Here is an 11459-nt window from a genome sequence, read left to right as displayed (position 1 = left end):
TGATGACCTTTGTCAGAGCAATAGATTTTCTGATCATAGAAAATATTAGGGTATTTGAGAGACTGAAACAGGGAGTTGCCTGAGCCTGCTCATCTGGTCTTTCTGCACATTTTTGATTTATCCAGTTCTCGATAATAAATACCTTTCTTCTTGATTAGCCATAATGTCGTCTTTTATCAAATGGCTCAATCACAGAACATGTGCTAGTAATCCCATCACCTTCAGTTAGATGAGTCCACATCCTTGAGCCTACACATGGACTTCCATCTCTGATGTCATGATGTTTGTTCATTAGGCTTCCTGGGAAAGCTGGGAAAGGTGAGTGTCCTAATCTGTTTGGGTCGTTACACAAGAAAGAACCTTAGTCTGGGCAGCTTATAAACAACAGAAATATATTTCTCACAGTTCTGGAAACTGTGGAGTCCATGATCAGGTTGCTGACCAATTCAGTATGTGGTGAGGACTCACATTCTGCTTCCCAGATGGTGCCATCCTGCCATGTTTGGTCATGGTTGAAGGGACCAGGGAGCTCGGTGGAGTCTTTTTAAAGCATGAGTCCCATCATGTGTGCTCCTTCCTCATGACCTTATAGCCTACCAAAAGCCCAACTGCATAATATGATCACCTTGGGGTTTAAGATTTCAACATATGAATCTGTGGGGAACAGATGATCAGACCATACCAGGAACCAACATCTACCTATAGGACCATGTAATTATGGACAGCCTTCTGTTTGATAATGGCCCTTTGATCAGCATCCCCTGGGAAGCTATTATTTTCAATCTTGGCCCATTTTTCAGCTCTTTCCAAAATGACTTTGACTCCAATCGTTTGATCTTATTTTTTTCTAGGTCTGATAGTTTGTCAAAACCAGTAGTCTATGCCAGTCAATTGACTATTTCTACTTTCATCATATATAACCCTTGAATTTTATGTACTATTTTGATTCCCTTTTCTCAAAATCATCCTTGAGAAGAGCAGTAAAGTGGCATCATACCAGTGAAATTCTCTGACCAAACTCAGACATAAATTTGTCCTCTATTCCAGAGATAATTGATAAAAATAAGGAAATATCCGGGTTCATCTGGAATTGAAAGCTCTTGTTTTTGTATCTCTAGGTAACTGACTAGTCAATATATCATTCTTGGTAATAAATGTGTCTTTCTAAGTCTCCATGTCGCTTACCTTATCTGGGAAAGTGGGAAATGAGGTAGTTCATATATACCCCAATGGTCTGTGCACTAGGTTCTCTGTTTAAAGTTCTTAGGACATAGGTTGACTTGTTTCACTTTTGGTTTCTTTTGGCTACAGAACAACCTGTTAAATTGTTCCAGTTTCATCCAAGTTTCTTCAGGGTTAATTATGTATAAAATATGGAGGGGTGTTACCTAGGAACAGTCTAAAATATTTAACATATTGACTATGCATCTCTAAATTATAATTTTATTCTCTAATTCACCAATAAGGCCAGAGATATCATTCAACCGATATTTTAGAGACATGCCAACTGTTGATAAAACAAATGTTAATATTTGTAGGACTAAATTGAGATTTTAGCACATGTTGTTAAATGATCAAACTTGATAACTGCCCCTCCACAAGATTCTGATATGCTTCCTCTCAGAAGGTTGAGTACTGTCCCTTATGATCCACTTGAGTACAAATGGTATTATCCATGAATTCATTTCTCAATCATTCTGTTTTATGTTTGTTAATTTGTAGTTTCATTTAGCTGTTATTTTCTCTGTAAATTACAAGAACTATGACCTATGTTATAAGAGTATTAATAGATTTCACCATAAAATGAAAAAAAAAAAGATTGGATAACATTTCATACCTGGAATTCATCACATAAATGTGGACATAGAGATAATGGGGCTCTCATGGAGTGTAATGGTTGGTAGGAAAAAATAATTCCATTCAAAGCGTTTGGACCTCCACTGAGTGAGAAAACATATATTCAGATAAGTATACCAATTGGTGTATGATATAGAAACAAAGATTGTAAAGAAAATACCTCAAGCCAGGTTAGTAGTACTATATCATATTTGGTCCTGGACACCAGTTTTTCATGGGGAGTTTACTAGAGTCATATTAATCCATTTAATTCATAAGATAATTGTATAAACACATCAAAAATATGTATCTACATGTATGCATACTCTACATATATACATATATATATATATATGGACATACATTCACATATATATGAATGAATATATATGAATAAACTTTAGATTTGATCACATTTAATAAGTCTGAATTATCTACAGAATTTGTTACCATTACTCTAAGGAATCTCAGTTAGATGTTTCTACAATGGGGTGAATTTTACACTTTTAATTCAAATATTTTTAAAAACATTTCTTTGTTTTGTATCTTCTTATGAATGGATTTCCAAGTACTCCTTTTTATGCCATCATGTTTAATAAAACTGTCAATTTTTATGCAGAGATATGTAAAAACTGTACTAGTCAGATTTTACACACTGTTTTAACAAACCATTCAAAAACTCAGTGGCTTCTTATACTAAGCATTTGTTCCTATAGTCATGGATGTTCACGTTGACAATTATTTGGATAATGCACAGGGATCAGCTGTGTGGTTCTTCTGCAGGGAGATACACGGTTCTCCAGTCTATGGATTGTGGTTGATCTGGGGCCAAGACAGTGTGTGGAGACTACCCATGGCACATCATTCTCATGGCAAGCTGTAGGAGGGTACAGAATCCACAAAACAAGCAAATCTAAGTCCAGTTATCCTGCCAGAATTGCATATAATTTTGCTTTATTCTTACCGTGGTCTTTGTAATTCTTTAAATTTCTACAAATCATTATTATATCTAATTTTTAAGATACATAGTCACGTTGTTTCCAAATAATTATTTTTCCATATTTGCAGTCTAAGAGAAGTTTGTGATTTAATTTTGTATGAATTAGAATGTAAAATTGGAAGCTTTTTCAACCTGTGGATTTAACCCAACAGGTGGCTTTCAATAGAAATGTCTTAAATGAATATAGAAAATTAAAGAGAGACTACTTTAAGGGAAGTAAAAATCCTCTACAGCAGAGCATCTTAAACCTTACGTAGCTCCTACCATCTTTTTACAATGGAGAGCCATGTGAGTAGGTATCAGGTGGAGACAGCTATTTCGCATTTGTCATAGCTTTCAGGGTTGTTGATGATGTTCTGACTTACAGAGAATTTTAAGCAAAAAGGTATTCTTATATTAAGAAAAAACAATGCTTCATCCACATTTAATTTTTTTAATCACGAAAGTCCTTCATTGCCAAATTATTTCTATATACATGACACAATTTCCTCATTCTTCTGTTCCCTCAGTTGCTTAACAAAATCTCCTTGTTATGAATAAAGGCCTAATGATGGTAGCTAGAAGCATATTGAAACATATACTGGGGTCTTCCCCTAACTGAGAGATGTAAAAACAGTGACCATCCCAGGCTGTCTTCGGTCAGCTTCCCATCACCACCATCACTTCTGGAAGCACATTTCCCAGAGCCCCCTTTCCTCTATGGTTCCCTACAGAGTTGCTCATGAGGCACCTTACCTTAGATCTGGAGGTCAGAAGAGGAGGATTCAGTGCCTTCCATCAGCACCTGCAGGCATATGAGTGATAAATGCGGGACCAGAGAATCACCTGAAGACGATCTGTGCCTGCTAGAGCATCAGCCCCTCCATCCCTGGCCCTCACAGAAAGGTCCGAGGACTACGAGGTTAGGCAGCCTGCATCTCCAATGGTATATATTCTCTGACTTATGGGGGATCACCGAGGAATCACTGTTTCTAGTGTCTATTTCCCTTATTATATCCCCAGGCCTTTGAGAGAGTGACGTTTAGACATTACTTCCTTTCTGGAAGCAATCCCTGCTTGGAAAACCTAGAGTGGCTTCCCTTTTCTGTACAAACCCCAACAGATGCCATCATTCACACTCCTGAGGTCTAATGATCTGGGGGAAAGGGAGTCAGTCAGGGGGCTGAGGAGCCTTCTTGTCCTTCTCTCAAAGCCCCCAATGACCTACAAAGTGGAGTTGCTTCTGAGAAACTGTCTGAGCAGGTGCAAGGAATCAGAGGAGCAGCGGGGGCAGCCCAGCCCCTCACATCTTCTTCCCTGGTGGTTTATGCTCTGACCTGTAACACTGTGGGCGGGTAGCTGTTAGACTGCAGGCAATAGTAGGTCCCAGCATCTTCAGGCTCCAGGCTGCTGATGGTGAGAGTGAAGTCTGTCCCAGACCCACTGCCGCTGAACCGTGATGGGACCCCAGTTATCAACTTGGATGCCTCATAGATGAGGAGCTTAGGAGCTCTCCCTGGCTCCTGATGATACCAGGCTAACCACTTGTTAATGTTCTGACTGGCCTGGCAGGTGATGGTGACTCTTTCTTTTGGAGCCATGGACAGGACGGCAGGAGACTGGGTCAGGACAATCTCGCCATGAGAGGCTGAAACCACACAAGAAACATCAGCAGAGTCTCATGATATGTACATGGAAGTCACTAATATCTACTTAGGTAGGACAGAGAATACTACTTATTATAAAACAAGCCAACTTCACCTGTGGATGAATTCCCAATGAAGAAAGAAAATCAGGGATGGAAAATCATACCCCCACTTTAATCACCTTTGTCTAAATATTCTCACCTGGAACCCAGAGGAGCAGAAGGCCAAGAAGCTGTGATGGAGTCACCATCTTGCTGCTTTCGATGGGTCCAGTGTGTTCATGCCACACACCCAGAGACTCTGGTATAAGACTCTGAAAGGCAGAAATGCTTCAGATCTAAGAGGAAGAAGATATGCAAATTATGGGGCATTCATGTTGCTTAAATACTCAAAAAGCAAGTTTTTCAGAAGAATCTGCCCACCCGGACATTTTCTTCTCTGGGTGTGTTAAGTCTCCCTCTTCTGGCCATGTGGAGGTTTTGAAAATGCTTACCCCATGCTGGGTCAACTACAAGGTCTACCAGCAGGGGGCATGGCATGTGAGCTAATGCAGTCCTCCCGTGGAATTCCCTTTCACTGCAGTGAAGAGAGGTCACATCTTCAGTAGTAGACTGGGGATACGTTAACGCCCTGCTCTCTGCTGCAGTGTGTTGTATAAACATCCCCCAGAGCATCCCGCCAGGCCACACTCTATCAATTACATCCTTTTAATTACACACGATGAGCAAGAAATGGTGAGAACTTCACTAACTTGCAAAAACACATGTGCTACAACAGTGGGATGCAAACCACACAAAAATTCATGTGGCACCCCGCCCTGGTGGCTATGTCAGGGGTCCAGGTATCTGAGGAATGCAGGCACATCATTGTCAAGGTAAAAGACAAATACTTGTATCTTGTACCTCCGACCACTGAGGTTGAAGCACACTACCTTGCTGAGTGTTGAGTGTTGGGACAACACATTCCACACTTGGATAAGCTACACCATTCTGTTTATTAGCAAATTTTGAAGTCACTAGTTTACAGTGGGCGCAGAGCCAGGAGAGGCCCTGTGTCAGGTTTAGGTCATGATGCAAGTGGTCCTATCACGTGGGCCTTATGACCTCTCCTGTCGTTGGGTGGTACATGCATCTGTGTCCGGGAAGGATGGTGTGGATACGCTGGCAAGCCCAGAGGAAGACTCATAGCATAGACTTCTGGGTTCTTTGGAAAGACTTGGCCCTTCTCAAAAACAACCTATTCAGTGTTCAACAAGTAGTTCCCAGCATAGCACCGGCCCTGGTAGACCTGTCCATGGCACATCAATTAACTGTATGACAGAGCTGATTGTCCTAAACCAGAAATGTCAGACACACCAGATTGTAAGATTGGGTGGAGCCCAGCATCTGTCAACTCAGGAAGGAGAAAGTATTTCCTTTAGTATTGGACCCAAGCAGATTCAGCAGGCACTCTTAATTTACGGGACAAGAGTTTCAGATCTCCACAATACTTACCACTCTTGCCAGACACCACTGCATAATCTCCTATCTTCAGTTTCATGAGGTTTTATATTTAATGCATTTTCTTATTTCCGCATTCTTGCTGCTCCAGCCCTGAAGGGAGTGCTTCTCCCCAAATTAGCTAATTCCCAGAGGCAGCAAAAGACTTGCCCAAAGGCATACATTTGAGATGCAAGCCAGACAATCTTGAGTCCAAATCCTTACTCTCTTCCTTTCAGTGAGACCAACAATCTGTGACATTTCCTTCTACCCAAATACTTCCTGGTTACCAGAGGACAAGGGGCACAGCTATAGTCTGCAATCTGCTGAAATTTTCAAAGTCTCCAATCTTATGTCTAAGTAGCTTATTAACTTTGCTTCTCCATTACTTCTCATGTAATACACATTAAAAAATACAGGCCAGCATTACTTCCCTCTGTCTGCTCTTCTCACCTCGGTACTGCCTGTGTGGCCATGTGGCATGCTGTATGTTCTGTTCCCCGGGGACTATGCGTATAATAAAAATCTCTTACTGCATTGTAATAGCTTTCCTGTCTTTGCTTCTTACCACATCTGACTAAAGACACAGAGACTCCCAACCAGCAAATAGCAGAGAGAGGACTCCTGGTTCTGCCCAGTTTCGCAGTATATGTTGATGTAAGTTAAACTGGACACCTCCCGTATCATACCATAATGAAATAAGATGTTTAGTTAGTAGATGTTCAAAGAGCACAAATGGTCATTGACTTACTGTGGCTGGGGAAGTGGCCTGAAGTAGGGACATGGATGCCCTACGGGGTATCTGACTAGGAAAGGTCTGGAAGGAGGAGAGTGGAAGGATAAAGGAGGAAAGATCAGAGGCAAGAAATTACCCAGTCTAAACCAAAAAGAGAAACTACGTTAAAAACAAAACAAAGGAAAACCCCCAAATCAAAACCAGCAACAACAAAACCCACAGTATCTGGGATACGTGGGACCAAACCAAAGATCTAACATTTGTGCCACTGGAATCCTAGAAAGAGTGCAGAGAGAGGCTGGAGATGAAAAATATTTTGAACAATTAATTGCTCAAAATTTTTCACATTTAGCAGACCCCCAACAGCATAATCGTGAAGAATATATGTCAAGACACATCGTATTAAAATTTCTGAGCACTAAAGAAAAAGGAAAAAATATCATAGGCTGAAAGAGAAAAATCACACTTACCCAGAGCGGAAAACACCTTGAATGACAGAGGATTTCTATTTAGAAAGCACGGGGGCCAGAAAGAAATGATGTCAACATTTTTGTTTTCTAGATATAATTGACATATAACATTGTGTAAGTTTACATTTTACACGATGTGATAATTTGAACTACATTTATATTTTGAAATGCTTACCAACATAAGGAGAGTTAATGGAACCTTCACTGTGCATAATTAACCTTTTTGTTTTACTTATTTACTTTTTTGTGGTGAGAACATTGAAGGTTTAGTCTCTTAGTAACCTTCCGTACAATATAACACTGTTAACTACAGTCACCATGCTGTACATGAGACCAGAAATTATTTAATTTTTTAAAAGATTTTATTTATTTATTTGACCGACAGAGATCACAAGTAGGCAGAGAGAGAGAGAGAGGAGGAAGCAGGCAGGCTCCCTGCCGAGCAGAGAGCCCGATGTGGGGCTCAATCCCAGGACCCTGAGATCATGACCCAAGCCGAAGGCAGAGGCTTTAACCCACTGATCCACCCAAGCACCACCAGAAATTATTTTATATGCGGAAGATTGTACCCTGTGATCAAATCTTGCTATTTATCTCACCACCCAGCCCCTGGCAACCACCAATCTATTCTCTGTTTCTATGTATTTGGCTTTTTTAGATTCCACATGGAAGTGATATTATACATAATGTCTTTCTCTGCCTTACTTATTTCACTTAGCATATTACTTTCAAGTTTCATCCATGTTGTCCCAAATGGCAAGATTCCTTTCCCTTTCATGGCTGAGTAGTATTTCATTGTGTGCGTACACATGTAGAACACAGCTTCTTTATCCATTTATCCATCAGTGGACACTTAGGTTGTTTCCATATCGTGGCTGGTTTAAATAATGTTTGAATGGATGCAGTGGTGCATATATATTTTCAAATACCCAGAAGTGGAAGAGCTGGATTATAGGGTAGTTCTATTTTTATGTTTCTGAGGAAACTCCATACTGTCTTCCATAGTGGCTGCACCAATTTATATCTCCAATGACAACACCTGGGGGCATGTCTCCTTATCCTCTCCATATCCTCTTTCTCCATATCCTCTATAACCCTTGGCATTTCTGGTTTTTTTTTTTTTTTTTGATAAATAGATACTGAATTTTATCAATACTTTTTCCCATCTGTTGAGACAATCTTATGATTTTTACCCTTAATTTTGTTAATGTGATATAACATGCTGATTGATTTATGGATATTGAACCATCCCTGCTTCTCTGGAATAAATCCTACTTTTCATGGTGTATGATCCTTTTAATGTATTGTTAAATTGGGTTTGCTAATATTTTGTGGAGGATTTTTGCATCTATGTTCATCCAGGATATCAGCCTGTAACTTTTTTTTTCTTGTTACCACTTTTTGGCTTTGGTATCAGGGTAATGCTGGCCTTCTAAAATGAATTTAAGCATTTCTGCTCTTCAATTTTTTTGGATGTTTGAGACATATAGATAAATTAAATCTCTGAATACTTGGTAGAATTTACCAATCTGTCTGGTCCTGGACTTTTGTTTGTTTGGAGGATTTTTGATTACTGATTTAAAGATGGTATAATTTATGATGAGGAATGGTTTGTGGAAGGCATGTGAACATAAACAGCTAGTTCAAATGTATAAGCCATGGCTGTGATCAAGTGGCTACAAATATTTTTATTACAGTTTGTGGATATGCTTGTGTAGTATGTGTACATATGTATGTGCCTAGTGATCCTTCCCATTTTCTGCACTCATTCCTGAAGAAGATCATGCTCTCTCTCAGGATAGTAATGAAGTGAAAAATAATTGAATTGAAATCCTTTACATATAATATATGATTTTTAATGGCTTAAAATTTTAAAAAAATGCTTTTGACAATATTAAGAAAATAATGAACTTTTCCCTGGGTAAAGGTTGATATTACCATATTGGCTTGCATTTTTCATGGTTCTCCCTGTTAGAAACAGACCATTTTAAATAATGGTTCTTTTATATTTTCTATGATGAGACTGTGCAGGCCAAAAAATAAAATGGTGTTATTTTCAATTTTGTTGAACTTGTTAGGTTGGTAAAGAGTACAAAATCTTTTTTTTTTCCAATTCTAAGAATTTTATTTTCATTTATTATTATTATTATTATTATCATTATCATCATCATTATTAGTTTTTGATGTAGTGTTCAATGATTCATTAGTTGCTTATAACACCTGATGCTCATCATGACACATGTCCTTAATACCCATCACCCAGTTACCCCAACCTCCGACCCCCTTCCCTTCTGTAACCCTCAGTTCTGTTCCCAGAGTCCAGAGTCTCTCATGGTTTTTCTCCCTCTCTGATGACTTCCCATTCAGTTTTCCCTCCCTTCCTCTACGGTCCTCTGTGCTATTTTATACTCCACATATAAGTGAAACATGATAATTGTCTTTCTTGCTTGACTTATTTCACTTAGCATAATCCATTCCAGTTCTATCCATGTTGATACAAGTGATAGGTATTCATCCTTTCTGGTGGCTGAGTAATATTCCGTGGTAAAAATGAACCTCATCTTCTTTATCCATTTATCCGTTGAAGGACATCTCATCTCCTTCTACAGTCTGGCTATCATGGACATTGCACTACAAACAATGAGGTGCACCTGCCCTTTCTTTTTACTACATCTGTGTCTTTGTGTAAATACCTAGTAGTTCAATTGCTGAGTTGTAGAGTAGCTCTATTTTTAATGTCTTTAGGAACCTCCATCCTATTTTCCAGAGTGCCTGCACCAGCTTGCATTCCCACCAACAGCGTAAGAGGGTACAAAATCTTTTGGCAAATTTTTAGTTGCAATTACCAGGAACCCCACCTTGCGCTGCATTAAATAGTAAAGGGAATCTGGTTGCTTACGCTAATGAAAAGTCCAGAGTGGAAGATCCAGTTTCTACCTTTCCATTTTGACTTCCATTGCACTAGCTCCATTTGAAGGGAAGTTTTAGCATGGATGCCAACAGATCCTGTGTTATATATGTTCCATATACATGGTATTCATTCCTCACATTCTATCAGGAATTCTGAGAGTCTCTCCATGTGGTCCAGCTTCAGTAATGACCATTCTTGACAGATTTCTGGTCACTCCAGTCAAGAAGAGGAATTTGGTGAATGGAGAATCCATTCTTCCCTGGAATTAAGCTGGAAGCTGCTTAATTGACCAAAGCAAATTGACCAAACAGTAACTGAGAGCCTTGGAAGGAGAAATGGGATAGTTTGGAGGAAATAATATAGATATCCTCTCTTCCATCTGGATCTGATGCTCTGAGGTAAGGATTATAGGAGGAAACAGTAAATGGTTCAAGGACAAGTCACTATAATCTGAGGCACATGAAGAATCAGTGCTTACCTCTTATATTCGATAAACTTCTTTTTTTTTCCAAGAAAAAATGGAAAAAGGTAAAATGAAAGATGGTTCTCCTCACCAGAAAGGAATATTAAACATACAAAAATGCTCTGATAAAACTGGGCCCAGTTTATCTTTATATATAGTGTTAGAGTATTGATTTTTGTCACCAACCTTTGTCTTGGGTAGTTTCATGCTGCAGGGAAATGAGGAATGGAAAGACTATTGTCCGTGATCAAGAGATGATTTGGATACTTGACAATATATGAGACTACAGTTGCTTTTATTTTCCCAGAACAAAAGTGTAAACCCACACAGACATGTTCTCTCTTCCTCTGTCTGTCCATGCTGAAGGATGCGATACACTAAATGGACCTGGACATCCACTGCCCCATTCATGCTGAGTGATGATGCTACCCAGAGAGGGGACCTCAGAGAGCAGAAGTGACAGCAGCAGAGATGCTATTTGTTTCTTTCTTATCCATCCTTCCCACTGAAATAAAAGTGCTATGAGGTTTTGCTTGATTTGTTTTATTAATTTTTTTAGAGAGCAAGTGGAGGGAGGAGAGGCAGAGGGATAGGGAGAGAGAAAACATTTTTTTGTTTGTTTGTTTTTGTTTTTGCTTTTGTTTTGTTTCTGGGAGAGAGACAATTTTTTTTTTAAGAATTTATGTATTTGATAGAGAGTGAGAGAAGGAGAGAGAGCACAAGCAGGGGGAACAGCAGAGGAAGAAGGGGAAGCAGCCTCCCTGCTCAGCAGGCAGCCTGATGCAGGACTCGATCCCAGGACCCTGAGATCATGATCTGAGCCGAAGGCAGAGGTTTAACCCACTGAGCCACCCAGGTGCCCTGAGATCATGATCTGAGCCGAGAGGCAGAGGTTTAACCCACTGAGCCACCCAGGTGCCTGAGGGAAGATAGACTCTGA

At 39.6% G+C, this 11459-nt stretch overlaps 1 pseudogene; it reads right to left on the bottom strand.

Annotated features, from left to right (window-relative positions):
- Positions 1–2183: 2183 nt before the first annotated feature.
- LOC132022181 (immunoglobulin lambda-1 light chain-like) overlaps positions 2184–11459 on the bottom strand; it is a 31882-nt pseudogene continuing 22606 nt past the window's right edge.

Source organism: Mustela nigripes, chromosome 7, assembly GCF_022355385.1.
Source record: "Mustela nigripes isolate SB6536 chromosome 7, MUSNIG.SB6536, whole genome shotgun sequence".
Lineage (NCBI taxonomy): Eukaryota > Metazoa > Chordata > Mammalia > Carnivora > Mustelidae > Mustela > Mustela nigripes.
Note: the sequence above shows the minus strand (reverse complement) of the source record. Positions and strands in the feature narration are given on the sequence as shown.